General features: G+C 38.3%; 1 protein-coding gene across 1 annotated transcript in view; it reads left to right on the top strand.

Annotated features, from left to right (window-relative positions):
• Positions 1-13,642: 13,642 nt before the first annotated feature.
• Positions 13,643-24,231, top strand: part of LOC139941326 (semaphorin-1A-like) — a 66,894-nt gene continuing 56,305 nt past the window's right edge. The window contains exon 1 of the mRNA XM_071937760.1: positions 13,643-13,800. The gene's annotated coding sequence lies outside the window, so the exon portion shown is untranslated. The remainder of the gene's footprint in view (positions 13,801-24,231) is intronic.

Below are 24,231 nucleotides of genomic sequence, written 5' to 3'. Positions count from 1 at the left end.
CGTGGTGATCTAGTAGCAGGGCTTTGGCTGTACATGGAATGATGAACTCTTGAAAATCCAGTTACTGCATCAGCATGTGTGTGTTTGCTGGCTGTTACATCAAAAAAGGCGCCGTCATTTTTCTTTTGTGATGTGATGGCCAGCGCGTGTGTGTGTGTGTGGAGTAAATGGGTTAGAGTTCATAAATTCATATACAGCCACAGGCATGTGATGTGAGGACAGTCCCCCTTTGAAGACATTTATGAACCAAATATCTTCCGAAATCATCTAATTCTACTATAATGTAGGACCCTACAAGGAAGTACCTTGCTGTATACATTTTCAGAGTTTCTCTTTCATGCCACCTCTGGCTCGGCAAATAAAGCACAGCTTGGTCAAGTGGTTTGAGCTTGCACAAGAAAAATACAAATCACACAAACAAACTCTTTTCTCATGGTGAAGAGCTTACATCTAAAGACCATGGAATAACAAGCCGTGTTAACAGTCGAACGCACAACCCATGGAGCGTACTCAGGACTCTGTTTGTTGTTTAGCTCTCATCCTAAACTTGACTGGTATTAGGCTGTTTTTGTAGCAACTTCCTTTGACACCGTGTGTTTGGAAAGTAAGCACTTTTAACTTCCTGTTAGCAAACACACCTTGAGTGAGTCTTTCCTGATTGCATGATTGTGGAGTTCAACAACCATAATTGTTTCGTAAAAAGTTTGGAAGGTAGTGCGTTGTGCCAGGTTCCTAGTGGATGATAACCATGCCTACATCCTTATGGACTGTGAAGAGGGGCAACCCTGTTTCAGCCCCAGGAGTAGGTGGCAACGTGCCCCTTCGTGGTGGCAGTTGATTTAGGTTGATAGCCCAAATCGGTTAAGTGTTTCCCTCAACTTGAAGTGGCTGTCTGGCCTCGTGATGTTAGGCAATCTTTTGCACACATAAGTACAATTGTAAATTTCATATTAGATGGTTATAAATTTAAGGATATGATCAAACTTTGGTGTGACCCGAAAACGAACTGGTGTAATTTTTATCTAAATAAAGAAAGCAACAGAATAAAGAGGTTTCCATGCTGCAATTACAGTCCTACACACCAGTTGAGTGGACTAAAAAGAGTGGATTTCTAGTGAGAAGATTTTGGTTACTCCGCTGAACTCAAAAAAGAAAGAAATAAGTACTTGACTGGCCATGCGAAACAGTATACTTCAAATGTCAATCTAAAGAATCAGAAAGTTTTTCAAAAATTTTTTTACCCTTGACTGTATTACAAGTTATGAAAAAATTAGTTGCCCATGCAAAAAGAAAAATCATACAAAAGTTTATGTTTTGAATGGAAATTGAAAGATTTTTCTAACAATTGTATGTAATTCATGAGCTGTGACTGGAAAGAAAGAAGTTCAGGGTTTTATACGTGTGGGAACTGCACGGAATAAAGTCTGGACCTACTCAACTCTGTAAAGCTCTTTTAAAGCAAGAAGGCTACGTGCTGAAACAGCAAATCTTCATATCCAAAATAAGCTTTATTCCTAATAGTGCAAAATCACAATCGGCATTTCAACATTGAATACTACCATCAATGTGTCGCCCTGTTTTGGAAGACTGTTTTAGAGGCCTGTTTATTGACCCCCCCCCCCCCTAAAAAAAAAACCCAAAAACTTAAACGACAACAAACAACAGTACAACAGTATCAGGCAATCTCATTGGTCTACTGGTCCCAGTAACAGGCAATCTCATTGGTTTAGTGGTAAGACACTCTGCTGTAGAATGGCAAAGTTCACTGGCTCAAATCCCACCTGAGTAATATGCCTGTGGATTTTTTTCACAGGACTTGGGAACATTCTGAGTGACCAGTGCTTTACTCATATTGGTGTGTGGGTAAAACCAAGTAATAAAAACAAAACAAAACAAGGAAGAAAACAAACATGGTAGAGAGATGTGGCAGAGAAAAACAACCTCTCTAAAACTGAGCTGGTAGCGAGCGAGATACATAAATGAAAACTATTTAATCTTTCCTGGAAGTCTACCTCCACGTTCCCAATATGCAAATCTAATCAACCACATTGAAGAAGACAGCCAATTGTATTCAAATACGTACATGTGCACACATTCAAAGGTTGCAACGCATCACAAGCCCATGAGCTAGCAGTTTTTACATTCCTCTAAAATCACAACATGTCTGGCAGAAACGTTTTCACATCTCATTCTATTCACATCGTCATCTTTTATCTCAGTGGGTTTTCTGCAAAAACTTCCCAAACAATATACTGTAACCACCAATAGATTGAAGCCAGGAAGTGGAAAGCTCTTTTACAAAAAGATTGTTTTGGTTGAGAGCTCTCTTTGGGAGCTGCCGACCCTTATCTTGAGTGAGTTTTACATTAGTGCGTCAACTTTCTGAAGGTTACCATTACAAAAGATTGTTTAAGTAGTGAGTAGTAGTTTTCATACTGAGATGTATGAAAGGGGAAAACCAGAGAGTGGTTTGTACATAAAGTATAAAAAGGTTTGCATGGTCTGGTGAATCACAGGACCAGGTCTTGAAATAACCCACAGCACCCACAACAATTGCCCTGGTGCCCTAGTGCTTTTGCTGTGGTGCCCTCTGCAAGGTTCCAATACAAATTGACATTTTCCTCATGTTAGCAGAGAAAAATTGCTGTGCCCATTCAAGAGCAAAGCCTGCAGGACTATATATATACACATAGAGCTGGGTCCTAGCTCTATGATATATACATGGTGGGTTTATTTGAGATGTGCTCCAACTACATGACTCTGCTTAGCGTAAGCAGAGAATCACCGCTTACGGAAGCAGGGAATTCCACGCTTACATCAAGCGTATTTCATCGGTCGGCAGGGAATTTTTGCTTGTGCGCATACGTACTCCATGTTTCCTAGACATTCTTTTCTTAAACTGCTTAACACAGAAATTTAGCGCTTGCAAAGTAAGCACCAAATGGAGAATTCGCTGGTAAGCATGCAGAGCCATGAAATTGGGCTCTGATGTCTAGTCTATGATGCTAGAACAGGTTATGTGCAAATTTTGAGTCATGCCTGTGGTGGAATCACAAGTTACTTCCTCACATCATCTCAAAGCTACTGCTCATCCTTATCAATTATTTTGCTCTGTCATGAATAGGCTTTGTGATCTTGTAATACAATCACCCAATAGCCCAGATACTCAATTAACTACATGTATACCCACATGAAGATTAAACCACTTCCATCAATTAGCCCCCGCTAAACTGTCCCAATCAAAAGAGCCCCGCCATATGTGCCGGTTCCTAATAACCTCCCTCCTCCTAAGGCACACTCCCTCATAATCCAACCCAGGGTGTGAATATTACCTCATTGAGGCACGCCTTCTTTCAACCTCCTAATCAACTTATAATGTCTGTATTAATATCTCATTAACTAAAAAGGATGTCAGTCGGTCAACTACACATCCCTCGAGCTCATCAGGGATGTACCAAGATTACCCGTTTCCTGAATTGAAACCCGTTTAATGTCGCCCAGTTTTTTAACCGATGACATTCTGTGTTAATTGGTTGCCATTGTTCGGATGGGTTGAAGACACTTTCCTTTGCGATGAATGTGCAAAAACAGACTGAGCTAATTGCTAAATAGAATAAGAAGTGTACACCAATCTGTACATAGAAGTGCTGCACACCGAACCGCCAAGCAGGAAAAGGTTTTGTACGTAAAGACATGGACAAATCATTGCCTTGTTTACTTAAGTGAATTTAGTTGTCTTTTCTCAACACTTTACATTGTTGTCTGTCAGGGAAAATGATAAAACGATAGACACAGACCTTAAATATTTGCAGAAAAAAAAAAATAATGAAAATGGTGCAGGCAATATGTGGGTTTTTAGTGTGATAGCCTCACAGAAACTGCTGTCAGGTTTTTAAATGAGTTGAATCAGCAAGGATTTTTTTCTTCATAATTTCAGTGTTCACTTTCTTTGTACTTATAATACAAATATTTAAAAAGTAAGTTCTACATCACTATTTCATGCTGATTTGGAATTATTGAAAATGTTGTAAATTTCTTTTTAATATAGAAGTTCATTTTAATATAGAATTTTATGTAGTGAGGCAGACAGGGGAAATGTTTGGGGGAATTATACCTTTGGTGAAACAAGATGGTCCGAGTATGTCAGGAGAAACATTGGGCGTCACAGATTTGTCTTAAAGGCAGTGGACACTATTGGTAATTACTCAAAATAACTATTAGCATTAAACCTCACTTGGTAAAGAGTAATGGGGAGAGGTTGGCAGTATAAAACATGGTGAGAAACGGCTCCCTCTGAAGTGGAGTAGTTTTCGAGATAGAGGTAACTTTCCACGAATTTGATTTCGAGACCTCAAGTTTAGAACTTGAGGTCTCGAAATCAACCATCTAAACGCACACAACTTCGTGTGACAAGGGTTATTTTTCTTTCATTAATATCTCGCAACTTCGATGACCGATTGAGCTCAAATTTTCACATGTGTGTTATTTTATGCATATGTTGAGATACACCAACTGTGAAGGCTAGTCTTTTACAATGACCAATAGTGTCCACTGCCTTTAAATTCAAAATATTAAAAAAAATAGTTATTCTTAAAGTATTTTTTTTTTCAAAGGACATATCTATGATGGCCCTATAGCCAATGAAATATCTTTCTCAAACCATACTCTGTCTGTGTGCAGTCCCTTCCTTTATACTTGTATCATCAACGGTACAAGCCCATCACCTACCTGCCAAACTAGTAGCAGAAAAAGAAGAGGGAAAAGTTACAAAAACTAACAAAACTTCCAGGAAATTTCAATTGATTTTACGAGTATCCTTTTGAAAATCAACCTTAACACCAATCAATAAAAGATTCTTTCACAGGATATTTTTCATTGATAAAGCTTGATATTAATAAGTAGCAATAAACATTTTTTGACATTTTTATGTGGCCCCATAATTTTGACTAGTGTGTGGGATGCACAAGTTCAGTGTTCCACATCTTTCCACCCACTGTACGTTGGAGGTGTCGGAAGTGTTAATTAGATTGTATGTTACATGGATATAGACCATGAAAAGGAACTCATGGCCCATTTTATGTGGCTGGGGACTAGACACGTGTCAGCAAACAAGAAATAGGTGCGAAATAAAAGCATGTACCTCTCCCCCATAGAGTTATATATAAGAACTAGAGAGCGCACTTGCCTATATACGCGCCCCGGCATGCGCCCAGGCGGCCATTTTCTAAGTTGACAAAACTGGCATCTCACAGCGTGTGTTTGTGCGGCCATTTTGCGTGAGCGTTCAATAAAAAAAACCTCAAACGTGTATTTCATATTCAATGCGCGTGCATAATGACGCGCGCGCTTGTCATTTTGCGGTCCCTTGGCGTTTGTGCACGAAGCATCACTCGTGCGCCCTCTAGTTCTTATATATAATTCAATTCTCTCCCACAAGTAAAGGTTTGGCCATCAGGAGCTAAGCAGCCTAGTAGTGATGGAACTAAAGTATTTTTGTTCTTCGTCTACATCCCCTCTCTATAAAAAAAAAACTATAAAAATAACAAGTAGAAGCACAAATAATAAATAAATAACAATACATAAATAAATACCAAAATACCAATACATGAATGTATAAATAAAATTTAGTTATAATCAAGTACATCTATGTGCTTGTATAAATAATAAATAAATAAATAGTAATAATATCGATATAATTAGTTATGAAATGCAAATTAGAACTATTCATTGGATAGTGAATCTGACATTGACGATATTCTGATGCCGCTGAATAGAATTAACCACCCCCATTGCTTGGTTCAAACCGCCCTATTCCGAGTAGACTTTATTCACAATATTGTGGTGATTCTTTGTTATTGTTTAGCTTTTTGTACAAATTTACTTCATGACTATGGTTCAACATTCCTTGGGTAGTAGTAATTTTACAGGAAATCCCTTTTGGGCAGCAGGATACCAGGAACAAAGGCCTTTCTTGAATGGTATTCATTATTATACTAACTGAATCATGGTGTGACTCACCTGTATGACTGGACATTTTATCACACCCACTTCACAAAAGTGGTACAGCCCAACATACTAGAAGTCAGACTTGTGTGGGTTTTACTATTGGGTGAAATGGGGGGTGTAAAGCATCCACTTGGAGTATGGAGGGGAGATCATGTTTGTTTTTATCAACCTTATTGACTGATTGGAAATAGAATATTTAATCACTAGCAAAGAATTGTTGTTTTGAAATATGAGTAAAGGAATGTAAGGTTGTGAAGTTTAAATCTGTGCTGAGGTAAATAATAGAATAATTTTAGCAATGAGACTTTATCCAAATTTACGTACATTTGTTACAACCAAAATTAAGGAGCATATTGCTGAAAATTGTGGGTTTTTTTTTCTCTCACTGCTTTCTCTTGACTTGCACAACGAATTGAGTCTAAATTATCACAGATTTATTATTTTAAATATATATTATGGTTAATCACATAAAACATGAACACTGTCTCTGATTACTATTTTCTTTTCAGCTCTTCCCATCATGTATAAGATACCTAAAACCTTGAAACTTATCACTAAATAATCATAACTCAAAGTCAAATATAAACGATGTTATAAGTTATAACTTCAAAGCTCTGAACGATCTGTCGCCTGTCTACCTGAAAGACTGCATTGCCACCCATGTACCATCTAGGGAAGGCCTGCGATCGAGCCGGGACGTTACTCGTCTTTCCATTCCAAAGAGTAGCAGGCGGATAGGCGATGGATCGTTCAGTGTTTTCGAGCCAACTCTCTGGAACACATTACCACTTACTCTAAGGTCCTCTCCAACAGTTTCTGCTTTCAAACGCAACCTAACAATTTATTTATTCTAGTGTATTATAATTATTTGTTTTTTGTTTGTGTGTAAAGCGCAATGATAATTTTTTTGGATTTGCGCTATATAGAGCTGGTTTTATTATTATTATTATTTTAAGTTCTAATCGCTCAGAAAAAAAAGGTGAAACATAGGATTTCCTTAGCAATATTATCTGACAGGTGTGGGTTGAGAAAAATTATGTTTTCTTGGAAAGCATATACATATATCCAAAACCATTTACAACATATTGATTGATCATGATTCCAAGTATAACAAAATTATTTCTGATATTATTACATGATCTGATATGTAATTGAGTGATTTTGAAGGACTGCCCACCTGTTCCGAGCTTATTTATCGATAGAGTGATTCCCACAGGGGGGCTCAGGTGTCCATTTCCGTTTCAGAAAACTTCATTTTTATTTAGAGTTAGTAGTCTCCTCTTACTATGCTTCGTTGAAGAAGGAAATGTCAGTCAAATACAAAGTTTTAGAGAAAATGTTGCACTGTTTGTTTTCTGTGAAACTTGTTACTTTTAAAGGGAAGGTACACATTTGGTAGTTACTCAAAACAAATATTAACTTAAAAACTGACTTGGTAACAAGCATTGGAGAGCTGTTGATAGTATAAGACATTGTGGGAAACAACTCCCTCTGAAGTAACTTAGTTTTTGAAAAAGAGGTAATTTCTCACTAAAATAATAAAATACTTCTGGCTAGAAGTCTTTTACTCCTATCTGAAAGCACACAAATTCGTCCAACAAGGGTGTTTTTTCTTTCGTCATTTTCCCGCAACTTCGATGACCGATTGAGCCCAAATTTTCACAGGCTTGTTATTTTATGCTTATGATGGGATACACCAAGTGAGAAGACTGGTCTTTGACAATTCCCAAACGTGTACCTTCCCTTTAATGCAGCGTTCTCCCTAAAAGAGTTGTCTAAATGCCAGTTAAAACACCTAAAGACCAGTCGAAATTCACTCCAAGTGGTCCTGTTGGCTACTTCATTGTTTAAAGGCTTCCCTTTTTCTTGAATTTTGGACGAGTGAATTAGCTGGGTGAGTAGTGAAATGACAAGATAACTAGTCCTGGTGTCTAGTGATAAAAAAATATATAAAAAAAGCGCAAACCCTGTGGTTCTTAGACGCTTAATATCTTGTTAATAATGTACTTCTGAGGTTACTCTAATAATCCAGAGCTTAAAGTGCAGGTCATAAAAATGATCTTTCTCAACTGCCTGACCATTTCCTTAGAATTAAGCTTCTGCAAGGTGAACTATTCAAACAATAAGTGTCAAGTTAGTTGGTAGACGCAAAGTTAATCATTAAAAGATAAGTGACAATTCTTAACCATTGCTCACATGAGTTACCTCGACTGCTGTACTAAGCATCACTGACCTCAATCACCTTGTGGGACAGGAACCATGGAAAATTATCACTGGCTCCCCGCTGCTTGCATTAGATTTTCAATTCCGATGGTTTGGTTTAACGGTTGGATACAGTTCATTGGATGGCAAGATACCGGGGGAGCTTTGGCCGTCGGTTTATAGAGAGATGTAAACGTGGCGGTGATTTGTGAACGTGATGTTGAGGAATATTATGAGGTCTTGAGTTAAGCAGAGCCAGGCGTAAAACGAGGACACACTGCTTGAAGGAGTGTATCCGACAATAATTATATTCACGCCACTGTGTTTTATAAAAGTCACATTTTATTCAGTGCCTTAAATGAGACTGCAACTAAATCTATTGTTACTCTATTTGTAAGTCTTAACTTGTTCATTGATTTCTGTGTTGGAATAATATTATAGTAAAGATAACTTTAAAAAAGTAATTTAACAATCTTAAAATGACATCAATCATCTCTTTTAATATGAACAACATAACCAAACTGAATGATTTTTAGGGGTATAAAACAGTTTATAGAAAAAGAGTTGCGTTAATTTCAAGTACTTTAATAGCGTAGACCACCAACATTAGGGCAAGATAGCTCAGTTGGTAGAGCACTGGTACGTTTAACAGGATGTTGCAGGTTGAAATCCCTCTCTTGTGTAATTTTTTTTATTGATAAAACCCCAAATTATTTATAATTTACCCATTCAGTTTCCCTTGTGGTTTGTTTAAAGTTCTTTGAGAACTCTTCGGAGGTCATCTTGTACATTTACCCAAGTACAATATGGCAAAAGGGGGCGTGGCAAAGAGCACTACAAGTGGGTCATAAGTGTTTATACTGTGTAATTGTTTTATTTATAGTCCAAACTTTGAGTTGACACATGGTGTAAACTTGCATGTCAAAGAATAAGGCAAGATAGAGCTTATGTCAAATTTCTACAGCAGTGCAGTTTCGAGGTACGCAGGTTTGTGGAGTACTACAGACAATAGTGGGTTAGGCACGCGAAGTAACATCCAGCGTTGTGTTACTTAGTGGGTGTTGTGCAGTTTAAGTAACATAATGTGTGTGACATACACACCTAAGTACTCCAAGATGCCTGTGATAAAAAAGTGACATCATTTGAGAAGGGCGTATTTATCAGTCGTTTATTTCGTAAGTTGCATACTTCATCAAGTACCGTACAACAATTGATCACAGTTAAATGACAAATAAAATAAATGTTGTTTGTCTTTGCCATACAAAATAAGGAACGAAAGTGTTTATAAACTTTCTCTCTGCTGAAAACATTTCACTCCCTTCTCCTGGGCCCAAATTTTAAACTTTCTCTCTGCTGAAAACATTTCACTCCCTTCTCCTGGGCCCAATTTTATAGAGCTGCCTAGCAGAAACGAGCAGAATATCAGTCACAAATTCTTCAAGTTACATAGCAATTTGGCTGGTTACCTTAATCTGGTAAGCACAATTTTGTTGTGCTTAGCAGTTAGCTACTTTGTCTGTGCTTAAACAGCTCCATGAAATTGGGTCCTGATTAAGAAAACTTTTTGTGACAAGACATTTGTTTGACTTGGCATACATGTACACTGCATGTGCACGTCTACCTTTAATCTACCATGAGGTCGTCCCTTAGCTGTCCTACTTCTCCATCATCACCATGGATACAATGTCTGTTAGCAACAGCAGGATGTAGGATTTCATCCTTGATTCCTTGCTGATGATGTGATTCATGCATTCATCGCTTTGGCTGGAAGAGTTCTGCGGAGCCAAGACCATATTTAACAGTAGTAGTTGACATGAAAGTAGAACTTCAGTTTATAGGCCTATAATTGACTTATTCTTTCGTTTTGATTTAAACCATCTTTAAAGAGGGTATTCAGCAGATCATTTGGTGGCCCATGCATAATATTAGAATACATTGAGGAAGAATTTATTATATTAATTCTGGCCAAGGACTCTCAGAAAAGTGAACTTCAGCACTATACAATCCAATAACCCCATGGAGAGAAGGCAAGGAAGGAAGTTGCAGTTTTAGGTGTAGAAGGAATTATCAAGGGAAAACCCCAGAGGATTATTAACTCTCTGGTTTGAAGAGATTCATATTGCATCCTGGTCTGGGGATACAGAATATTGTTTGTGTTTTAATCGTACTGTGAATTCAGTTCTACTATCAGTACTTAAATTTCCTCGAAACGACAAAGCAAACAGTTGGTTTGGAATTAGGCAACAGTGATGTGTGGGTTCTTTAACTACTATATTACTTGGACTTTGACAATCTTTCATAGACAGAAATTATTTCTCTGGAGGTTTTGTATTGGTATGAACCTAATATTTTGCCAGCTTTCAGATTTACATCAATTTTCTTTTAAGGTCAATTAAGAGCCTTAAAAGGTAAAATAAAAACACCTGTTGTGATATATTGGATTGCCTATACGCTGTACAGGAATTGTGATGTAGAGGAAACGGTTCCTTTCACAATTTCCCATATTCAAGTACCTCGCTTAGGGCCTTGAACTTGGTATATAATGACTTTCAAAATGAGGATTGTCATTTAATTATGTCAGTGAGCAAGATGTTTTATATGTTATTTCAACAACAACTCTGCTATGTTCAAATTATAGCAAGCATCTTTGTATTTTATGAAGCACGGAATGCAATTACATTCTTACGTAACAGTGGTTCGCTGGCCAAATGCCAGTTAAAACGCCAGAGGACCACTTCAAATTCATTACAAGTGGTCTGGCTGGCTAGTTTAGTATTGAAATGTTTATTATTTATTTCTTCTTTAGAAAACACTGTTTTCGGAGGTACCAAATAACTACAAACATCACTATTAAATTTTTTAAAAGCATCCCTATCTTATTTAAAATATGGACTGAAAAATCTGGCAGACTAGTGAAATGACAAGCGAACTGGTCCTGCTGGCCAGTCACCCAAAAAAAAGTTAAGGGCAAACCCTGGAACGTCTGAACATTGAAATTCCCAGTGAATTAAACTTCATATTTCTAGTGAACTGAGAAAGTTTTTGGCCGAATTGCCGTGTCATTATTCCCAGTTGACCAAGGGTGTAAATTAGATTTGTACCCAGATAATGGGAATACATGTTTGAAGGGTCGCCTGTGTAATTATTTGTGATTAGCTTGGCCAGTGGTTTGAGGTGTTGACCTTATGACCAAGCCAAGTCAGCAGTCAGGTCATTGACCACTATCCCATTTGTTAACTTTTTTCCACTTAATGGAACTGGACACTAATAGTAATTACTCAAAATATTTGTTAGCATAAAAACCTTACACTTGATAGTGAGCAATGGAGAGCTGTTGATAGTATAAAACGGTGTGAGAAACAGCTCCCTCTGAAGTAATGTAGTTTTTGAGAAAGAGGTAATTTCTCACTCAAATATAAAAAGACTTCATATCAGGCCTGAAGCCTTTTAGGCATCTGAAAGCACACAAATTTGTGCAACAAAGGTGTTTTTTTTCTTTCGTTTTTTCTCTTGCAACTTTGATGACCAATTTTCAACAGACTTGTTATTGTATGCATTTGTTGGGATAAAAGTGAGAATACTGGTCTTTGACAATTACCAAAGGTGTCCAGTGTCTTTAAGGACTTCATCATCTTGTGAGTTGATTAGTTTAGCCAGGTAGTGGTCAGCTAATCTCGTGAATGGTTTGATGCTTATATGGTCAGTAGATAGTTCATTACACCAGTGCGTCAAAAGGAAAAGTCGTGGATGTTAATTCCGCAGTATCATTGCGTGGACAGGATATTGCCCAACTGGTACTGTTGCAGATATGCCAAGTTTCATCGGAAGGGTTTTAATAGTGCGTGACATGAGTTTCTCATTTCACTTTTTCTTCCACTGGTGATTGGCAAAACAACTAAAGGGTTACTCGTTGATGTTTAGCTTGGGTACCTAATTTACCCAGAAAGCTTTAATTGTTATTCTCTGCTTGTTGATGTTTTTCACTGGAGTGGAGCCTGCACTGTGTACTGCATGCACCCCCTATGAATTTATCCATTGTGTGGTCATGACAATAGCAAGGTAAGGAGAAAGGTTTACCCAATGGAAAAATCTTGTTTTCAATTCATAGAATAGGTTTTCTTTAAATAAACCTGTACAACTGTGCAGGCTTGTGTGCGTTTTGTCACGCAATGCTTGACCATGTCAAAATGGTAGTTTACAATACATCGTGCATTAGGCCTGTTTTTAAGTGTTTGTGTGGTAGCTTTTTGTGTACAAATAAGTGTTTTAGCTTGAAAAAGTAGGCTTGTTTTTGCAACAGATAAGGTTGCTGAGTGACTTTCTGATTAATCTTTGTTGTTTTGTTTTGCTCAACTCTAGTCAATCGTGGAGGTCCCCCCCCTCCATGAGTCAATGTACTGTATGGTTTCCAAGTAAACTTGGTAACATAATCTAAATCTAGAAGTCATTGTGAAACACTACTGACTTATTAAAAACTTAGTTTTTTTAAGTTTTAACTTTAAGGGACATCACTTATATACTGGCTCAGAAATCACTTTTGTATAAACCCTTTATTAGCCCAAGTACACTTTTATATAACGTGTACTTTTTTCAGCGCCTTGGAATATGTTTGGTCATACTAGATAGACAGCGCTTTACAAATTTTGTTATTAATGTACACAAACAGTAAGGTTTTAAAACCATTCTAAAACGAAAAATTCTTAAAGAACTTATGTGGAGTTACTATCATCCCGTTATCACTCATGGCATAATTGAAATCTATTACCCACAGGCGTTAACTTGTGTTTTAAATATTGTTGACATTAGAAGTACATGCTGGTGGTAGACTGAGTTTAAAGGACCAGTCAACTACAAGATCCATGCATGGATGGGCATAGGCACACCCTCCAAGGGGCCGATCTTTGAATCTAGAAACACATGAACCCAGAAACCCGTGTCAGGCGTGAGCTGTCCATCGCCCTACCCTATTCGCAAACTTTGTACACAACGCCCATTGAATCACCCATTTGAATTCAAACTGAGTGCTATGTATGATGCAGTGATGCAGTCAACTGAAAAAGTATTGGTCCTTACCTTGCAGTGGTGTTATTTTATTGTGTGCATAGTAATCAGCTTACAACCTGACTTATTGTGCTGGGTGGGTCACTCCAAGTGTTTAAAAGGACTTGGCTTTGAATGTGAATGTTATATTGCCTTTAAACCAGTTGTTTATTCGAGGTAGCATATTTGCTTAGGGTGAAATCTCATTGTTTATTCCAGATTACGAAACCTGCTGTTGTCAAATTGTCCACCAACTTCTACTGAATAATCATGCGTACCCTCCTGTGGGTTGTAACACCCCTTGGACTGCAGAGTGGAGCAGTCCAATTGTGTGGTGTGATGCATATGCAGATGTGCTGATATAGCATTTGTGTACATTGGGAGAGGGGTTTGCATTCAGTGGTTAGTGTTTAGTTGTAGAATACTGTGTAGGGTTGAGTGTTTGTGCTGGACTGACTCTGGTGGAATTCTAAATGCCATCATCGATGTAAACTTATTCTCTGGATTTTTATTTAGGAATATACCAGGAACATAAAGTGAGGAAATGATTGGGTAAGTTGTGTCCGAATATCAGTAGTTTGTGAGTGGAATGGTTTGAGTTTATGTGAAGATTTGAATGGGAGTACATAGGAGTGTGCTTTGGTGAGTGCCAGTGCTGCTGCGTGCTGGCAACTGAACAGTGTTACCATAGTTTAACTGCTTACATCATCGATACATACATATACATGTACATGTACTGTGTGTAGTACATGTGTAGTATAGTACAGGTGTACGTGTACAGGTACATGTACAGCATCTGCACATCAGTATGTAAATGTACTGTACTTGTGTACTGTTTAGCAAAATGAACATATACAATGAACATATGTGTATAGTTTCTGTAGTGTAAGTTCATTTACTGTTTCAGTATTCATAAAAGCATTGAAGCACAGTCCTGTGGAAATGACCGTGTCCTTTCATAAGTGGATGCATTTACCGGTACATGGCCGACTGGTTGATTTAACCATAAAGTAAGGACTGACTGAGTATTCAATCAAAGGAGTGCCCAATCAAATACTGTTTAGGTGGATTTAAAAATGAGATTATTTATACTAACTGCTGAAGTGTATTTTTAAGGATTGTAATCGAGGAAAGAATGACTCAAAATGAAGGGATTGCTCACATGGCCGACTGGTTGATATTAAACTGTAGACTTGAGTGTTCGAATATACTGTTTAGGTGTACCAAAAAATGAGATTATAAACTGCTGAAGTGCAGTTACAGGATTAATGTTAAACTAAGGAAAGAATGGCTCCAAAATTATTTCTCACTGTAGCTTTTGAAATTTTGGGATACGGCTGTGGCATTTAAAACGATATCGTTAAATCAGACATATTTCTGATGATGGATGAAGACCATTCTTTTTGGACGATGAGAAATTTATCTGCTCCTGATGACTATTTCCTGGAAACATTAGTAAACGTCACAAACGTGAATGTGACACCGTACTACTTAGCCTCTCACCTCGCCCTTAACCCCCATTCCTTTACCTACACAACACATACCTAGCACTGCAGGGACTATGCAGATCCTGTTTCTACCTGTTACCCTTTACCGAATGACGGAACTAAGTGAAGTCTTTGGTGGCTATGTTTCCTGTGTTGGGGTTGCTGTGTGTATAACCTCACCTTCCTCCATGAACTCCAGCACTCTGGATTTTAAAGTCACTATTCCAGCCATATGATATAGATATAAGATAAACTTCTTAATATGATGTAATAGTCATCATCATCATTTAGCGGTCGCAACCGAGAGTCCATGCACAACGTCACGCCAGAGGTGTTTGTCCCTCATCATGTTTGGAAGGTAATATTTATGGTATGGTCAAAGTAAAACTCTTGGTGACGCTACAGTCTTTTCTTTTGATGAAAACACTGCACTCATGAACTACAAACAGCTGCACTCTCCCCACAAGCACTTAGTTTTGGCAAGTGCCTCAATCAAATTTATTTGAAGAAAATAACATAATTTTGCTTAAAGAAAATAACATAATATAAAATACTAAAGAACAAAAATCAGTTGTTCACAAAAATTTGTGATGGACAGTCACTAGTTTGTCAACACTTTCACAAATTTCAAAGATTTGTTAACAGAACAAATTTGTGAGTGTCTGTTGGTAGTTTTACATTATTCCCAAAGTGTGTACGCCTGCAAGTGTTCATTTTGATAGAACAGGAAGGAAACCACTCCAGCTTTGTCCCTTCCGCAGTTATTGAAAAGTAATACTTTCACTTTCCCCCTCTCTTTGCAAAACACCTCAAACCAGTTGTTTTTGCTAGAATCGGCACATTTCCAGATGTCCTGCTGTCAAACCTGCAAGTTTTAGCATTTACTTTAGGATTGTCGTCAAGCTGTCCGCACTAAAATGTTTTGTCTCAGGGACCAGACGTAACTAGTCAAAGTTTCAAAACCCCACGATTCGTAAATCCCAAGATGCCCTTTGAAATTAATTCAGCAATATTTCAGCAAATTTCCGAACAAGATAAAGATCAAGGGGACAGAAACTGTCTGTGGATGCCAAGCAGCTGTTGCCAAAGTGTCAGGGAAGGGTCCCAAGTCCTGGTGGGGATTGGCCACGCCAGGTGCTTCTTGACCAAGGTTCAAGGAATTGAATTCCCATACAGAAACCAGTCTTTTGTTTACCACCATCATCAGGACTGTACTATAATGATTATTACAGAATGTTACTTTCCCGAGAACAAGTCGGTGTTCACATCAAGCAGGGACCTTCTGTGTGTTTAAGTGTCGCCATGAAAGAGCCAGCCATCCTTCAGCTATTTCCATCATCATTGAGATTTTAATGGATAAATTGAATGGTTCCTAAAGGTGATGTCTCTCCAAAAGCTTTCATGACCAAACGGACATTTAACATTTCTATCTTGGGCCGCTTTGCTTTCTTTACTCTCTTCCAACTGAATGTCCATCCCAATCTGAGTAAAAACCCTTGCAATGAAGTTGTTGACAATGTTAAAAATAGAGCCCCCAGGTAATTGATTGGAACTGTAGAATTTACATCAGAATGTTGCAGCAGGTCAATACATTTGAGCCTAAGCACTTACCATGAGAGTTACTATTCTCTACGACTTTAAATTTCATGGTGTACCATTGTCCTATTCCTAATAATTGTAGCATGGTTGTAGGAGTACCATTGTCCAATCATGCTAAGCATGCACCCAAAATGCTATTGCTAAGCATGATTTTCTTGGCCATCTCACCAAACCATTGATCCAGTATAGAACTGTTAAATCAAAGTAGGGAAAGAATTTGGCAATATAGTCAACAAGTGAATGAAAATTATCATATTCATAATAGTTGTTGACCTTTATCACCATTTTAGGTGTCAGAAAGTACTCAGATTTTTTTCTAACAAACACCCTAGCTCAGTCTGACACTGCCGATAGCATTCTTTCTTTATGGGTCATATTCTGATGATCAGAGCAAAGTTGCAAAAGAATTTGTTGTTTTTTTAAGAGGAGGGAAAAAAACTGCACCCTGAAGATTGCCATCAGCAACAGCTCGGGTAGAGCGTCAATTGACAAGGTATGGCAAATGATCTGTGATGGTATTGAGAACCTAGAGCCGGATGGTGATGTGTGCTGATCAATGCTCAATTTGAGTAAATCCTTTTTCATCTCAAGAGTTTTTGATAGACATATGGCAGGTCTGCTGTTCCGGACAGGGCTTTCTTGGCCCTGGTTGAAAATTCAACTCGAGCACCATTGTCAAAACTCTAAATTCTAATATTTTATTTTAAGGGGCACCAAATAAAGCACAGGCCTGTTGGCTTCATTTTTGAAAGGGCAAGGGCACCACCAAGACATTTTCTCCTTGGTAAAGAACACCCTATGAGGAAATTGTACATTTCTGCTGGGGCATTTTTAGGGCATCAAGGCAATGACCAGGGGGCAATAACTGAGGCAATCGCCTGCAGTGCCACCGTGAAGTATCAGGCCTGAAAGATGAGAAGAGTTTGTAGGTTTGTGTCGATTGTATTTTGACTACTTGGAATTTTATACTTGGAATTTTTATTTACAGCAGTAAATGTTGTGGGAGAACGTCAGATTTTTGCTTGCAAACCCTTCTGTGGGCCTGAGATTGTGTGTAAGGCTTTTTTCTTAAAGGGCACTATTGAAGGAATATTTCATTGCTATTTGAACACCAACCACACCAAGGCAATGGTTAAGAAGGACATGTATGGGGATGGCTACCTCTACGAACTATGAAGTATCAAGCCTCCTTCATGGTGAAGTTCTTCTTCTGCCAGTGTCTGGCAAACTACTTAAATTCTTGTTGACATTTGATGACTTAATGTTCAACCATGATTTGACAGATCAAAAATTTAGATGATTGTCAAGTCAAGAAGAAACTCAAGTCTGGGTTAACAATAACTTTTTTGGGGGGCCACACTCGACTTGGGTGTCCACTGACTTTGACATTCAAACTTTAGATCGTAATTGAAATAACACAGTCCTGAGATTGTTTCTATAAAGATCAACTAAATTAGTCCGGGACATTTCAAGTAGCTGGGTTTACCCAATGACCTGATTAATCGGATTGACATTTTCATTTGGCTTAGCGTCGATGTCCTATCACTCATCTGGTCCTAGTAGTCGGTACTCAGCAGTCTCCTTGGTCCTCAATGCCTTATCATAGAATCCCCCATAGGAAGCTTGCAAGTAGGCAGGAAGCGTTGTTGTTCGCTCTAGCGCCCACATAATGTGGCCACACAAAGTCTACACTTCTATTGTTTCCTCAATACATCTTTATGGCAATGATCAAGTTTGCGTTAATGTTAAAGAGATCTTGTAGTGATTCCAGCATTTTACAACTCTATGTGATCCGTTCATTTTTTTTTTTTTTTTTTGAGTGTCATATACAGGATGTTGGTAAAGTTTAGAGGTGTTTTATAAGATCAACTTATACTAGCTTAAAAATAGTTTAAATGAGTTGCACAAAAGTTTGCACTTAATGTGACCTGTAGGACCTTAATTGTGTGGGCTATTTTGAAAATCTTATTAACTGCTGCTTCCAAAAATACACACTAGAAGTTATATTTAAAGCAATTTAAATTGGGAGGGGTTTAAAGGCTCATTGGTTTTCTTAATTATGGTTATATTTTTAATTTGGCCCTCTTCTTAGAAAAGTAAATTTAGCCGCATTTTGATGAAATAAACCTGCTGTGAACAACTGCTTTTGAAAGAGAGCGCAATAAATTATTATGAATGATCTTTGTGTGATAGAAGGCACAGGTTTTCTGATCCACTGATTAAATTATGATAATTCCACTTTTAGACCATTCAAGCCAGGCTGGGTTATGTACAACTACAATGAGGCTCCATGGCAGAAGTGTCTCCACGTTTTTCTTACTCATAAAAAGGTCTTGTTAGCACACCATCTATTTGACTGTTTGTACATATATCTGTCATCAGCAGTTGTTATTGGGGTCTGGCCTCTCTTAACTTTGGCCTTGTGGTCAGCCTGTCTTTGAGGTCACTCTGCACATGTGGTCACTATAATAATTTGATACCGGCTTGGCTTCTGCTGTTTGCTGGAGGTCAGTCGGTGTTGGTGGCTTCATTTTTCACGGTCGGTCATCGTGTACCATGAACTGCAGTTTTTTTTATCCATGGAGCCCAACCCAACAGCCCCTCTTGGTATACAATACATGTAGCTTCATTGAGCTGCTTTATAAAGCAGAAAATATTGCTGAACAATTGTCTGCTAAGCAGAAATGAGCAGAGTACCAGTCACGTTTTGTACATGTGACCAGGTGACACAGTAGTTTGGCTGCTAACCTTATTCTGGTAAGCATAATTTGTTTGTGCTTAGCTACATTTTGTGCATGAAATTGGGCCTGAGGTGTGTATTTCCTGTGTGTGCTTCTGCTGGTCGTCGGTGACAGCTGGACCTAACCTCCCCATGACACTGGTTTGGGGGGAAACTGAACACACGTGGCATCCACACTGTGTACCATTGCCATTCCCACCAATAATGATGAGAAGTTAATTGCTTCAATACTTCATATTGTCTTAGCAGTGGTCATAGAGCAAGGACATGGTCATGGTCTTACACAAAATGCATGATGACCATGCATTTGAAATTCAGCATATTGAGTCACTTCTGAAGTCCAGTGAAAACAGTTTTCAATCTTGTGCTTCCTGGTTGTACTAGGTTTTGGGAGTTTGTTTGTTTCACAATTAGCCTGCATTTGATAGATTCAGTAGAGCCAAACCCAACCCACCAGCATTTCGGCTGTTTTATCAGTCAACATGTTTTGATTGCGATCACAAAGGTTTTTCATATTAGCCTACATGAACCTAAATTCTTACAATCTGCATTTGAATTGTTTTGCTACTCGCAAAAAACCCAAACAACATCCCAAAACAACATTGGATTGATCTTGTTGTGTATCTTCACTCTTCTCGCACTTCTTGACACATTGCAGAATAGCTGGCTAAAGCTATCTGACTCGATAATTCGATTTAGTGCCAAATATGTCCCCATATTTTGCCAGCCCTTGAACTTCAAAATACTAATTTTTTCACACAGGTCAAAGGCAAAGTTCATTGCCCCCACAGGGTTTTAAACCCTCTCAAGGTATCCATTCTTGAAGCATTACTCCCCCATTCTTTTTTGTTCTTGTGTACAGTAATTGTCTGGTGACCCCCATGGCCTTACTTCATGACCATCCAGTGGATTTCAACAGGTCCATTAAAGGGTATTGTTAGTCATTGTTTATTCATGATGCCCATTGTTCAATGTTTAGAGTTCATACTACATCCGAGCGTCAACAGAGTAGTAACAGACCACTCTTTGATCAGGTGATACTGGGTCAACAAAGCGTTTTCTGGCCCTCATTCACTACACAGGATGTGGGTCTGGAACCAATCCACTTGTGCTTCTTCTTCTCAGAAGCAACTTCTCCAAATACCTACGTGATGGGTTAAATTGTTTATCAAGAGAGGCGGGTCTGGTTCGTGTGTAAAGTGTGTCTGAAGAACAATGTGTAAAGAGCAAAATACTTGAGGTTCAGGTTGAAGTGCGTGCGGATCAAAGTTCACTCTGCAGGGATAGTGGCCGTGTAGTCAACAAATGGCTGAATGGTACTTTGCAACTCGAAAAAATCATTTTCAGTTGCGCCAGTTCTTCAGTTTGAAAATATCTTTGATGTTGTAATTTGATAAAACAATGTTGAAACAGAGTTCAGGTCAGTTGTGCTTATGATTTCCATTGCTTTACACACTGAAAGGAGTACAAAATGCAGGCCTGTATGCTTTGTTTTTGAAAGGGCAAGAGTACCAAGGCATTGTTTTCCTTGGTAAAGGGCACCCTATGAGGAAATTGTAAACTTCTACTGAAGCATTTCAAAGGCACCAAGGCAATGACCATGGGGCATGGAGGCAATCGCCTTTGTTGCCTCTGTATGAGGCCTGTACACTGAAAAAAAGTACAAAATACAAGCCAACCCCTGGATGTTTAAATAAAGAGAGATAAAATAAACAGGACTGGATCAGAGATATCAAAGCCAACTAGAATCTAGATCCAGAGAGCAGAGCGTGCTTCAAGTGGGGATCCTTGTTTGTTTGATGTAGGGCATTCCGTAAGTCCACCGATAAGTTGTGCAAGAACTACGACCATTCAGATCTCAGGGTTCAGGATAGCGTGTTCTCTTGGCCAAGTGTCAAAACTGCAGAGATAAATTATTTTCAGAGATCTATGGAGTGTAAGCACCTGTGTCAGGGTTCATCTCGGATTGCTGAATTTCAGTGCTCCGCGGTAGTTTGGGGTTGGATGTGCTTGTACAAGCAAAGCACGAATCATGAATGATGTTTTTTGTATTCAAGATGAATCAGCGAAACTATCTGTTAAAGGTTACAGAAATAGTTCAGAAATTCAGAAGCGATTATTTTTGTAATATGTTAATAAAAATCAGCCTTGATATTGAGGTATATGTGCTGGTATGTCGTGTCCTTTGGTTGTTAGGACCATAGAGCAAGGACCACGTCATACAATATATAACTATGGTCTTAATCAGCATTTGGATTGTATGGCTGTGTATGGCTTTGTAGTAGCAAAAATGACCCTAAATGGGCTTAATTCTTTCTCGAGAAGTCCAAACAAAATGGAGATTGTGATGTGTTGACACAGTAAAAAGCCTACAGGCATTGGTCAAATGTAGCACTAGCAGAAACTTTGATAAAAAAAGCTTTTTGTTTGTGGGGGGGGGGTGATATTTAAGGCATTCCTATAGTGTAGATTGATTGATTGATTGATTGGTGTTAATGGGGGATTAGACTCTCCTGGTGATTACTGGCTGTATGCACTGGATTAACAGATTAAGGAAATGCTTCACCCCTCCACAGTAAACCATGGTGTGTCCCACCCTCCATGGTGTGTGACAAGCCAGGATTTACAGGGAAAGTCATGTGACCTCATGGATTAGTTACTTAAGGGATTTCTTCCTGGAGTTGAGATTAAGGACTTAAAGGGATAGGATTTACTGGAATCCGTTTTTTTATCCTGAGATTTTACAAAAGAGCAAAGCTTTATTAGCAGTACAATGGCTATACATATTGAAGGGAGGGGTTCATGGGCTTATGTGTCGCTGACGCATTCAATCTATATGAATAACAATGCATAATCTTCAGAGGTACAATAGGTGTCAATATCAATCCGTCCAGACTAGCACAATAAAGCAGTTGTCAATATTCAAATTACAAACACATAGATCCGTTGGGTACACATGTGGCTGGACACGTGTGCAAACGGACAAAATATGTATTGATTTACGTATGTATTTTAGGGATGGCCATGTGGATTTTTTTTTAATGGATATCTGAATTGCCACGTACTCCCAACAAGATTAAAATCAACATCAGAGTTTTGTTCTGGATATGGTCAAATCATGGTTAGACTATTGGAGGAAATTATATCTAAAATAGTAAGTTAGAGTGCAGTAGAATAAGTATCTTTCCCTTTTGGAAATGGCTGGTACAAAAGTGGTTACAAACCTGGTTGAATGTATCCTAGTTGAATGTACCCTGAGTTATGGAATATATCATCATGATCATCAGGGACAAATATTATTTTTACTTTCATTCACTCTTTTGTGAATTTCTTATGATTGCTCCAATAAAAAATGTATAAAGCAAGCGGTCATATTGAGATCAGCTGTTTTCAATTCAATTGAATTTTACACTGGTATTGAACAAAATCAAGCCTTTGTACTTGGCATAAGTCGTCACTTATGCGAAGAATATGACTATGTATTCACACATAGAAATCAACGAATAATCACATATTCTTAAAAGCCTTTTTATGACATGTTTCATATTTGATTAGTCAGACAAACAAAGACGATCGTATTGTTCACGTTGGGCACTCTGTTATTCTCTGCTGGTCACATTATATTTACACGTATGTAGAGCTGTAAACAAACTTTAACGAGTCTCCGTAGATGCTGGCAGTCTGTGCATAATAATACGCTTTGTAGTGTTTGCCTACATGTAGATGTACTTTATGAGTGAGTCTGTGAAAGAGATTTCTGTTAAGTTGAACGTCAATTTTTATTGAGGTTTCTAGACCTTTCAACATTGTTTAATAAATTTTGGTCTGAGAGCTTTACTGATTATGAAGCTCATACTAGAATATGTTTGCTGTGAAATATTTCCCTCTGAAATGAAGTTGTATTCAGTAAGATACGAATACAGGCCTGTATGCTTCGTTTTGAAAAGGGCAAGGGCACAGAGGCAATGATCGACGGAGGGCATAGAGGCATTCGCCTTCATTGCCTCTGTGAAGTATCAGGCCTGGGAATATATTAGACTTGTTGGACCTCATTCTGTCTAGCATTAGTAATAGTACCTCTCAAAGTTTTGTATGTCATTCATTTAAAAAGGGTTTTGTGTGTGGAAATGGGTCACTTTTACACATTGTGATTGAAGTTCTACATGTAGTTGACAACCCTAGGGTAAAGTTCCGTTCACAAGTGACAAACACCCTCAGTATTTTTCTGTCCATTCATTTCATTATTCATGGATTATGATCACTCTTGTACCCATACCCTTTCCAATCAGTCTCCAACACCTCTATTATCCCACTCCCGCCTTTCCCCTTTCCCTTTTTCTTCTCATTTCTAAAGTAGGTTGTTGAGCCAGACACTTTTTGCAAAGTTGAACTGGTTTGGGGATAACTTGTGAAATATTATGTCAGATGGTTGAAAAGTTTATTCCTTTGGAGGGGACAGGGGTGCTTTGTGGTTTTGATTGATCTGATGTACACGTTGTACATGTACTTTTATTCAGTAAGAGCTTGTAACAATAAAGCTTTCACAAAATGTAGAGTTAGCTTGACAGAGCAACTGTAATTCAAATTTGCAGTGTTTGTACACAGTGTTATGACTGACAATGGAGCTTCATTCATCATTTGGAGTGTTAAGATTATTTTTCACAAGGTGTGATTCCTCAAACAATTTGAACTAGTATAAAACTAGCTATTATTATCATGACACTGTGCAGACCACCCCCAGGTTAGGGGTTAGACCATATTGAGCATAGAATGTCATCTTTGAAAGGACAAGGCTGTTTTCATTTTGAAAAGGGCAGCTCCATTGGAAAAAAGGAATTTTTGAAGGGGCACCAGCCACCAAGACCAGGGGCAACGGAGGCAGTTGCCTGCATGTAATTGCTTGCAGACCTGAGACTATATTCCTTAAATGAGGCTAGCGAAGCAGACAGTGTTCTCTCCAGCACAATTATATTTCTTGATGGAAATGCCTTTATCCGAGTCATCTCATAACTGAACTTCAACTAAATTAGTTAATCAACCTGGAAGTAAGCCATAGGTAAACTTGGAATCAGAATAACATATGATTCAATTCATCCACTAGTGAACTCTTCATCATCTAATAAAAGTGCTTGAGACCGGAAGATGTTTTCAAGACTT

This window comes from Asterias amurensis, chromosome 9, assembly GCF_032118995.1.
Source record: "Asterias amurensis chromosome 9, ASM3211899v1".
Lineage (NCBI taxonomy): Eukaryota > Metazoa > Echinodermata > Asteroidea > Forcipulatida > Asteriidae > Asterias > Asterias amurensis.
The sequence above is the reverse complement of the archived record's forward strand: the minus strand, read 5'-3'. Positions and strand labels throughout refer to the sequence as shown.